The sequence below is a fragment of the Zalophus californianus genome, chromosome 4 (assembly GCF_009762305.2).
Source record: "Zalophus californianus isolate mZalCal1 chromosome 4, mZalCal1.pri.v2, whole genome shotgun sequence".
NCBI lineage: Eukaryota > Metazoa > Chordata > Mammalia > Carnivora > Otariidae > Zalophus > Zalophus californianus.
In genome coordinates, this window is record NC_045598.1 from 163,553,890 (window position 1) to 163,565,891 (window position 12,002).

The window sequence follows — 12,002 nt, forward strand, 5'->3', positions numbered from 1 at the left end:
GAACTACATGTAAGAAAGTATTGTAATCTCCCAAAAGATGTAAATGAGGAATGGGAACATGTTCTTGAGTTCAGAAAGCCACTCTTTCGTTTCTTTCTCTTGGGATCTAATCTAAAAGTTTCCCTCCCCTATCCATAGCTGATTTACTCATTTTTCAGCAGTTTGAACAGTTTGGTTATTGTGAGTATATGGTAAAAGGCAGCAGGCCACATTTAAATAACTACAAGTTAAAAAATGTTCAGAAGAACCTAGAATCCCTCGCTCATAATTTCAAATCACCAAAACATGAGTCACTAACTTTATTTTCAGCAGATGACCAATCCTATCATAAATCATGGCCAGAGAGTGTGGCAGACTAAGTAATACAAATATGGTGGTCTCTACCAGTCCTGTGAGAGGGTGATTTTCAGACAAAAGTGGTTATTTAAGCCAACCACCCCCTACAAAGTGTTTCCTTCAGTATATCTTGTTTGAACACAATCAGAAAACAAAGAAACAAACCTGGAAGTAGATGTAGCAAATGTTAACAGTATTTTATAAAGGATTTGTTTCCTCCTTCTTATATTTTCCTTTTATAATGATTTGAAATTATTAATAATTGAGAAGATTGGGTACTAAAGGGTTCATTTTTTTAACACAAGGCATTTTGGTTGAATTTTGCCTTTACTTTCATTATGTTATCTGTATTATAAACATGGTATGAATTCTGAATGAGAAAGCTGAGAGGAGTAAGGAGTGGAAAATGGGAAAGAGAAACCACAATAAATTAGAAAAGCTAACTTGACACAGCTTGTTGAATTGCTTAAATTTAGGCAATATGTATGCTCTAGGTTGGCCATTTTAATCCCATATTCAGTATGAATAGTTTCTATTTTTAAATGCTCAGGGACTATCTATATTGTCTTCTAACCAAGGGTCCTTAAATTATGAGGAAGACAGCTAGCTAAATTAATAATTATGATTTGTAGATTCCCCCCCCTTCGTTCAAATCGGAGCATAGCACAACTTGTGGAGAGTAAAGGATAGAGCTTATACTCTACAATTTTTGTGATTTCATTTTTCTCCCTCACACACTCATTTATCATACTGATCTTTTCTTTTTTACCCCCATTAAGAAGAGGGAAGCCTCAGCACAGTTAACAGCACTCGCACAAAAAAATAGTTGAAAAAGGCAGCTTCTTAAACCTTATTTTTAGAACACAAGCAAGCATTTCACTACTTCTTAAAAAATTCCACATTAATGAAGTCAGCTGCTGACAGTGAGAACCAGTCTGTTTGGGGCCAATATTGATACATTTATAAATAAATCTACTTAGGTTAGGAAGAAATTGGTACCCTAACATTATTCTTAGATTATTTTTCTATATTTACAAATCAGTAAAAATATACATACCTACCTAGATACATATATATACATTTTAATCTATTTTTGAGATTACAAATTATCCACTTCTTTCTATGCTGTATGAACAGATGACCACTGGTTTATTGGAATTGCTGAAATGTGCTATGTATCTATGTGTCCCTTCTGTCTAGTGTCCACGGGGAGCCATTGTTCCATTCAATAATACATTAATTGTCAAAGTCTACTGTCTTATCATAATCTATTTGTACAATATTCGGATTGTTTTCAAATAAAGTTGAGCTTCTACTGCTACATGACACTGGTATAGAAGGTTGAGTAATACTAGAACTATTAGCACCTAAGTTTGATCTAGATAGCATATTTCCATGGGTAAGTTCGTGTCAAAAATCTCTAACAGATTAGTGCAAACTGTGAAATCATATCTTCGTTCTGGTCTCTCTCATTTCCTTCTTCTCTTTTTGCCTTTTACCGTTCCTTTCCTCTACCCTCTTTTTTCCCTTGGTACAACCTGAACCAGTGAATTCTCTATGTATCAAAATGTAACAACTGCTTTCAGACCTAAATTGCCAGACCAATATTTTGACCATGAAAAAGATATATCGATCTATCTTTAGATTATCAGTCCATAAAATTAAACCTGCAGAATTTTTCATTAATTTGAAAATATCACCTATATGTTTAAAGCTTGTGTATCAGAAAAATGAGATGCTGGGAGGCTAGCTAAGGGAACCAGTGATTAATAAATGCATTTGGTTTCAGTCTGATGTGCAATTTTGGTACTCTACAAGCTGTTACATTACTGCAATTTTATAATAAAATTATAACATTCCTACAGTAATGAAATTTCAATTTTTTAAAATTCTAAAACCAAAATGAATATGTATAGACTAAATAATGCAAACATTAATTTTAATATTAATAATACAATGAATGATAAGTAATATTACCTTTGACTAAGATCACCGTGTATATATTTTTCTCATAAATACAGTAATTTTAATAATGTGAAGGAAATGACAGTAAAGAGTTAAAATAGGAAAAGCAAATCAGGGCTGAGTATATATTTAAGTTGCATAGCAAACTATAAAAGCAACAAAATGAGAAAGTAAATTCCCTGAAATCACAAGAGTTTTTAAAACAAGATATACAAAAGCATATATTTTTAGAAAGATTAAAAAGTCAAAATATCAAGATTTTAGAAAATAGAATATTCATACAAAAGCATAATGCATATTTAATGGACAATATATATCTAACAGTTATAGTTTGCCTTTTTTTCACTAATTTGAATGTAAAGTGTATTTGAAATTTCAGTTTCATAAGAGAAAACATAAATACTTAAATGTATGTTATACTGAGTATAACCAATAAAATAGGATGACAGTAGAGGGATAAGAAGATAATGCCAAATGTAAGGTTACTTTTACTCAGCATGTTTTACTATTTCTATTTTATTCTCTTTTTCCATCCAATCTTATTTCACTTAGCATAATACTCTCTAGCTCCATCCATGTTGTTGCTTGGCAAGATTTCATTTTTTATAGTTGAATAACATTCCATTATATAAATATATTATTTCTTTTTCCACTCATTAGTCAATGGACATCTGGGTTCTTTCCATAATTTGGCTATTGTGGATAAAGTATCATGGGTTTTTTTTTTTTAAAGATGGAAAATAGAACCAAAAAAGAAAGGTAAAAAAAAAATAGGACCTCAAAGAAATCATACTATTTCTATATATATATACTTTTCAATATACTATTGAAAAAGGCAACAATGGGAGAAAAAAAACAAAGAGACATTATAAAGCAAATAAAATATGGTTGTCAAAATTAAAAATGTAATGAGTGGTCATATTAAATGGGACAAGATCATACCCCCCATGATAAAGATGCTTAAAAATACATTGATTTCCAAAAAATACATTGATGGTTCTGTAACAAAGGAACACAGAAGACAACTGAAAGAGTTCTCAATGGCCAAAGCTGGGGCAATTTGACCACCAAAATGAAGTAGGTATAACATCTCAAAGCATAACATGAATATCCATGAGTTGATACTGATGTACATACATAACTGAATAAATAAACTAATGGGAGAAAAGAGACAAATCTTTGATGCAGAAGAATTCCAAATCCAAATTTATGTAGATACTCTGCCCTTAAAGTAGGGATTATAAACACCCATTCTTTAAGTGTTGGTTGTGCATATTTACTTCTTTCTCACAAGTACAGTGTGGAAAAATGATCAAAGCCTAACTTTAAAGTGTAGAAGTCTGACAAACAATACTTCAGCCAGGTGATCTAGATCAATATCTGCAGTGTAAATCATGCTGATGGTATGCACCCTTGATGTGATGAGTTGAAAATCTCCCTTCACCTCTGTGCTCTTTCTCCCAAAAATCTATAACCCCAGTCTAATCACAAAACAAAAGCACTATAAATAAAAATATAAGCACATCTTGCAAAATACTTGGCCAGTATTTTTTTTAAGATTTTATTTATTTATTTGTCAGGGAGAGAGAGAGAGGGCACAAGCAGGGGAAGTGGCAGACAGAGCAGGCAGAGGGAGATGCAGGCTCCCCACTGAGCAAAGACCCCAATCAGATGCGGGACTGGATCTGTCTTGGGATAATGACCTGAGCCAAAGGCAGACACTTAACTGAGACTCCCAGGTGTCCCAATACTAAGCCAGTATTGCTCAAGACTGTAAAGGTCATCAAAAACAAGAAAGGTCTGAGAAGCAAGAGGAGTCTATGGAGACATAATGACATAGGTAATGTGGTATCCTGGATGGGATCTTGGACTAGAAAAAGACTTTAGGTAAAACCAAAAAAATTACAATAAACTATGGATTTGAGTCAATAATAATGTATCAATATCAATATTGGTTCATTAATTTTAAGAAATTTAACATACCAGGGGCGCCTGGGTGGCTCAGTCTTTTAAGGGTTCAACTCCTGATTTCGACTCAGGTCATGATCTCAGGGTCCTGAGATCAAGCCCTGAGTCAGGCTCTGCACTAAGCATGGAATCTCTTTTGTCTCTCTCCCTGCCCCTGCTTGCACACGTTCTCTCTCTCTCTCCCTCTCTCTCTCAAATAAATAAATAAAATCTTAAAAAAAAGGAAATGCAACACACTGATATGTGAATAATAAAGGAAACTGAGTAAGACAGTATATGTGAACTCCACTACCTTCTTAATTCTTCTGTAAATCTAAAACTGTTCTTTAAAATCTATCAATCTAATAAAATAGAGACCAGAAATAGCCTTATTTTGATTTTGATAAACTGACTTTTAAAAAAGATCAAAGGCATTCAGTAGAGAAAGAATAGTATTTTCAACATATTCTGTTAGAAAAACTGGGTACCTATATGCAAAAAGTTAACACTGATGCATACTCCACACTGCATAAAAATATATTGAAATTGCTCCTAGATATATATGTTAAGTTTAAAATTACAAGACTTGAAAATTTGATAGGACTTGTCATCCTTGAAAATTATTTATGATAGGACTAAACTCTTTAATCTCTCCAGAAATGGGGTAATATTTTGTTTTGGTCTATAGAGACAATTGGGGGACTTGTACTTGGTTTTTCATATCATAATAATTCTCACTTTAAGGGTTGGGAAACTATGTGCAGATATGCTTGGGACTGAATATATCTGTTCCAGTTGTATTCCAGAACTGGAGAAATAGACACAAGGAAGAAAAACACCAATGTGTCCACTGAGAAACAGATCTAAGCCAAAACACCATTAATCTGATTTCTGAAAATTTCTAACTGGTGGAACTCAATGACATTTGAGTTTTCAGGAGTTAGTTCAAATTCTGAGCCAGTGTGCAGCAATCCCATAAAATTGTGATTTCTCTTGTTTCCCGTATAGTTGTTTCCCAATGGATAGTCACACTGTTAAATGATTATTTGGGAAAGACCAAGAGAAGAACTTAGAATATAAATTTCAGCAATCATACCAGAATCATTTCTCAAATTAACTCATTAAAGAGATTCTGAGTCTTAAATTGGGAATAAAGCTCCTATGATCTTTTGTTAAAAATCTTAAAGATTTTCTACTTACACAGATCACAAAGACTTTTAGAGACTGTCCATCTCTTCAGTCTTAAGGAGACCAAGATTAATTTGCCAATAACATTAAACATTTCTACTTACCAAAACATTCTATAAAAAATGAAATTTGCCAAGCAGTGACATGGATGGAGCTAGAGAGTATTATGCTAAGTGAAATAAGTCAGTCAGAGAAAGAGAAATACCATATGACTTCTCTCTTAGGTGGAATTTAAGAAGCAAAACAAATGAACATAGGGGAAAACAGAGAGAGAGAGCCAAACCAGGAAACAGACTCTTAACTGTAAAAAATAAACTGATGGTTACTGGAGGGTTGGTGGGTGGGGGTATGGGTTAAATGGGTGATGGGTATTAAAGAGGGCACTTGTGATGAGCACTGGGTGTTGTATGTAAGTGATGAATCACTAGATTCTATACCTGAAACTAATATGCACTGTATAATAACTAGCTGGAATATAAATAAAAACTTGGAGAAAAAAAAAAAGGAAAAAATATGCTAGTATTGTATTCATTCTAAATTGTCCTATGGATGTTAATTCTGTGGGCTTTTGTTCCTGCCTTTTTTGGGTTTGTTTCTTGATCTTGTTTTAAATCTTTCAAGATAAGCTCCATCATTTTATTGATTCTATAGTTTGTCTTTCAGTTGTAGGTGTGTTTAAACTTCACAAGTCCTTAGTCAGTTTCTGTAGTAATTCTTTGTATATTCCAGCACTAAGAGTATGTTGTAAATTTTGAACTTCATATGTTTCAGATTTAGGTCTTCAATTTCTCTCAAAGGAGTAAGTTTTTAAAGCTCAAAGTCACAGGTAGATGACAAACACCATTGGTATCCCTCTAGCTAAAGGTGTGGGTTAAGGATGTTGGTCGATTTACTAATTTCTTTTTAAGTTGAATAACAGTACTTCAAAATTTGAGGAATGTCACTCACATTTCCCTTAGGTGAAGACATAAAGTCATTCAATGGTCTCAGTCAATCAAATTCCATGGTTTACAGTACTCTGGGCTCTTCTTAGGATGTCAATATCCTCTCTCCTCTGTAGTTTTGAGTTCCTTCTCTATTTCTAGCACTTGTTATTTCACTTCATTTTTAACTGTAAGACAGAGTCTGATTGCAGTTTTGGTGTTTGACTGCTGACATATTTCAAGTCCAAGACTTCCTTGTACATCTCTTGTCCTACACCTTAGCAAGCCCATTTACAAGTCCACAGACTCCTTCCCTTGGTCCTGGTGGAAAGTTGAAACCACACAAAATCCAGGACAATGAGTGGGGACTCTAAACCTGAAACTACCCTCTAATCACTATAAAATTCCAAGCCATTTGTTTCTCTTTGTTCTATTTTTTAAAATATTTTATTTATTTATTTGTCAGAGAGAGAGAGAGAGCACAAACATGGGGAGCAGCAGAGGGAAAGGGAGAAGCAGACTTCCCACTGAGCAGGGAGCCCGATGCAGGGCTGGATCCCAGGACCCTGGGATCACAACTGGAGCTAAAGGCAGACACTTAACCTACCAAGCCACCTAGGTGTCCCTCCTCTTTGCTCTATTCAGTCATTTTTGTACTTTAGTGTAAGTCTGCCTTACTTTCCCAAGAAAACCTTATAATGTGAGTAATAAATGTCTTTATACCTCTTGGTACTTGGATAGCATCATCTATCTCAATATTTGAACTGAATTCTGGATTCTGGGTGTATCTTGCTTTCCACTGGGCAACCACAAGACACTAATCCAGGTGTAGCTTAGGAGCAATTTTCATATTAATTTATATGGTGGCAGGAGCCCAAAGGTCATGCCATCATTTTGTTGGACACAAATGTACAAATATTTTCAATTTCAATCGTTAGTTTTAGAAGGTAAAATAAACAATGAAATATATTGCATTTCATCCATTATATTGACAAAAGTAAAAAAAAGATAATATGGTATATAGTTAACATTGTAAAGTGAGCACTCTCCTACATTGCTGATGGGATAGCAAATTAGTACCTTCCTGAGGCCAATTTGTTAATATTTGAAAGACGCATTTATAATGAGAAACACAAAAGATGTAGGGGGGAAATGTCCACAACTGGACAAGGGGGAGGAAGTGACTAAGCCCCCAAATATTTTAAAACTCTTTAACTCTGAAAATAAACTTTAAAAAATGGTAAAATAAAAAAATGATAAAATCAAAGGAACACAATTTAGGCATATGTTAAAAATGTATGTTGTAATTGAATCTAATATTGTATAATTTAAAACTTATTTTAAACCTTACCTCCCACCTCCAAACACACACACACACACACACACACACACACACACACACAGAAAAGATGGGGGTTGGGAAGAGAGAGAAGTGAATTCACCAGTTTTTTTTTTAAAGAGTCGATACTGAAAGAATATACATAAGTGTGAAGAAATAGCCTCAATATCAGTTTGTTTTTTATTTTGTATTTCAGACTTAGAATTATAATTTAAAAGCGAATTAAGGAAATAAATGTATACTTAGTCCCAGTGACAATTCCACCCAAAAGCAGCCAAATAATTTTATTCTGTCCACTATTATTTCACATATTGAAGGTAGTTATATAAGATTTTCTTCAATTTCAAGGTTTTGTGAAGAAAGAGAATTGCATATTCTTACTTTAAAGAAGTTGTGTCATTAGCCAGCTTCTGTGGAAATAGGCTGTCCTACAGAAATTTGTATGCAAGCAGTTTATTGTTTTCAGGAATAACATCTGTGAGAGAGTTAAAAAAACACAACAAAACAACAACAACAAACAGGACTGAACAGAGGGATGATTAGAACTGTATGCCATTGTGGCAAAGACCAGTCAATCCCACTAGAGCAAAGATGACTCTTCCAGGTTATGAATGGAGGGTAAACAACTGAACCTTTTAACAGTTTCTTACCCTCAACCCACCTTACCATGCCCATTCTGGCCAGTCATTGGATATAGACTACATCTTCAGAAAGACACATAATCTTGGTGAGGTGGCTCTCTAAAACTTAGTGCAATTTCTTCAGAGACTACACTCCCAGCAGCTGGAGGGATGAGGGCTTCAGTCGTGAAGGTGGCAGAGGATTTTTGAGCCCCTTGGGTTTTTTGAGATACTTTAAACTTTGATATGTTGGAGTTAGAGATATTTGGACTCATTTCAAGTTGAGTGTAAAGGCACTGAAAGCTTTATCAGGCTTATAAGACTCCTTGGACCCAGCTAATCCTTACTGGGGGAGAAAAGAGGAGATAAAACAATTGTACAGCTGTGTAGACTTTAAAATGCCTTAAAAGTAATGAGAACAATGTGCAAAGTTCCCTACAATAAAGCCTTTTGCCAATTGAGTTCATATCTTGAGATTGCCGAGAAAAGATGCCTGACAGTGTATGGGAATGATTTCTTTAGAAAAAGGTCACATCAGAATCAGTGCACTTGTCATATGTGTATTAGTGACAGATCTTTATCTCTAACCTAGAGATCCAAAATATTATATTTTGAAGGGGAAAGATAGTGAGTGAAACCTGTTAAAAGAATAGAGAAATGACCTTTACTATGCTCCATAAAGAAAATTGGTCACATACTTGTTTTGCAATAATAAATATACCTAACATGTTTGCTGCAATGTCACGTCCTTACGAATAATGAACAAAATGATAATTTTGCTTTTAAAGAATGTTTTCGTGGGAAATCAAGTTTTATAAACAAGGGCTTTCTTTGTTTATTCTCCTTTTAAAATATAGCGTATAGTCCAGACAGAGAGACATCTTTCAGGGTAGCAAGATCATGTGCTCATTAAATTAATGATTTAATTTCTGCTGCATTCTTTGACAATAAAATTTTTGCATTTTATTTTATCATTTTTTAAAGATTTTATTTATTTTTGACAGAGGAAGACACAGCGAGAGAGGGAACACAAGCAGGGGAATGGGAGAGGGAGAAGCAGGCTTCCTGCTGAGCAGGGAGCCTGATGTGGGGCTGGATCCCAGGACCCTGGGATCATGACCTGAGCCAAAGGCAGACGCTTAACGACTGAGCCACCCAGACGCCCAAAATTTTTGCATTTTAATGTGTGGGCTGATTCACATGAACCTTCCAATGAAAAATATAAAATATATTACTGTGATTTCACACTACCCACTACAGAGAAACTCTAAGTCTTCGTTTTTCATTTTATTTCATTATCTTCTGCTCAGAAATATCCAGTGACCTATGTTTGGAAACAGTTTGTGAAAAATGTGTGCATCAGAATTTGGAACATTAGGAAGTTCATATAACATCAGTCCATCTTAGTCACCCGTATGTAGAAAAAACAAATTGCATCCTGTCACAGCTGCCTAATATTTTGGTAGAGATAGGATCATCAAGTTAAGCAGAAGTGTTTTGTGTCTATATAAAACAATTTAGGGAGGTAAAACAATAATCACAAGGTGTTCATATAAAATGAATAAATGTGATTATGTTTAATGAAGTAGGGCAAATTTAGTTCATTCTGAATACAACAGCACATTTTTTTTCTTTTTCAAATTTTTACTTAAATTCTAGTTAGTTAACATATAGTATAATATTGTTTCTGGGAGTAGAACAGCACTTTCTTTTATTTTACTTTTTAAAAGACTTATTTATTTTCGAGAGAGAGAGACAGGGAGAGAGCAGGGGTGGGGGAAGAAGCAGAGAGAGAGGGAGAGAGAATCCAAGCAGACTCCACGCTGAGCGTCGAGCCCAACATGGGACTCAATCTCACATCCCTGATCTCATGACCTGAGCCCAAACCATGAGTCAGATGCTTAACTGAGTGCTCCACCCAGGTACCCCAGAATAACACTTTAAAAAAGTTAAAATAAGAATTAGTTTCTCTTCTCAGAAGTAAAGGAGACAGAAAGAAAAGAAATAGAATAAAAAATATAATTAAAACATCCACAATACACGTTTTCAATCTTGCTTTTGATCCTGTATTAATAATTTAACATTTAAGATATTTTTATTTGAATTCCAAATTTAAAAGTAAATAAAGAAGAAAAATTAGAGGAATTTTAAAGTGCATAACCTTTTAGGATTTAAGTCCTTGTTTTAAAAAAAGAAAGAATTACTTCATATTAGAAGCTATTATATATAAGAATGAACACATTAGAAACAATCTTTGCAGTTCTTAGTCATATATGAAACATTTATTTACAAGCTGATTTAATAAGCCTTCACTGAAAAATTATCTTCTATGTGATAGATTCTGTGCTATTAGAAAAAAAGCCATAATTTCTACCAATGTGCTTTTGCCTATATGCATACCATATTAATTTGTTAGTTTATGCATACATGCACACACACACAGACACACACACACACACACACTTAGTTTTTTTAATGTACCAGAAATCAAATATACTTCTTACATGAAGTGAAATATCAGAAGGCAGAGTGAATTAGGTTTTGGAAGATTTTTTTTTAATTGTATTTATTTATTTGACTGAGAGAGATACAGTGAGAGAGGGAATGCAAGCAGGGGCAGTGGGAGAGGGAAAAGTAGGCTTCCCGGATCATGACCCAAGCGGAAGGCAGACGCTTAACGACTGAGCCACCCAGGTGCCCCTAGGCTTTGGAAGATTTAAAGTGTACTCCAACCATATACAAGATTGCTTTATATAACACAAAACATTATATTGTTTCCTAAATTCCCCTTAATCTCACCTACCATTGGATCCTCTGACCATTGCCTATTTGGATTATGGTACTGATAGTCTTAATCTCCTATTAAACGTTCCTATATGTTTCTTTGACATTACTGCTCCAATCTTCTTATGTAGAACTGATATTTTTCATTACCTGCCATCCCTTCATCCCTGTGGCTGGAAGTCACAATAGCATGCCCTTCACAGGCCACAGGAGTAAGATACGTGATTCAGACTTGTGGCAGTAAATCACAATGATCTGACTTTCCCAGATTGTGGGGCTAAGTTCATGTCAATTAAGTAGATAACTTATCCTCTTGGCCATAGTCTTGGGCTCAGGAGTGACCATATCAACCAAGTATTTCCAAAGAGAAAATCTGAATGTGTTTGATGTATAGTCACTGATAAAGATATTTTAAGCTGCTGATTCATTAAGCCATTGGAATGTTTCTTGGTGTTGCAAACAGGTGTCATTTTTCTCAGGTATTGAGAACCTCTTAGAGAGTAAAGTCAACAAACAGAGGCAAACAAATCTACAGAAAAGATAAGGGATAAAGCACTGATACCTTCTTATGAAAAATAGGATCTAAGCATGAAGCTAGTTGTGTTTATAAAGCCACACTCCCTTTTATTCTTAAGACAGTTTGAGTTCAGTTTCAATGTCTTCCAATGAGAAAGTGATTCCTAATGAATAAACTCTATATATAGAGAACACTTCAGCAGTAGGAAATAGGCTAATCAAAAATAAGGCAGGGGATAATAATATTTAGAAAATTACTTCTATGATATTTGTAGGACATCATGATCAAAATGTATTCACATGATCAGTATCCAATAAGGCGATAATTTAGAGGAGTGAGATGATGAGTTTGAGAGAATCCTTCAGTCTATACTAAATAACATT

The 12,002-nt window shown here is 34.4% G+C and overlaps 1 protein-coding gene across 1 annotated transcript in view; it reads left to right on the forward strand.

Annotated features, from left to right (window-relative positions):
- Positions 1 to 12,002, forward strand: part of LOC113925470 (60S ribosomal protein L27-like) — a 45,433-nt gene that overhangs the window by 32,469 nt on the left and 962 nt on the right.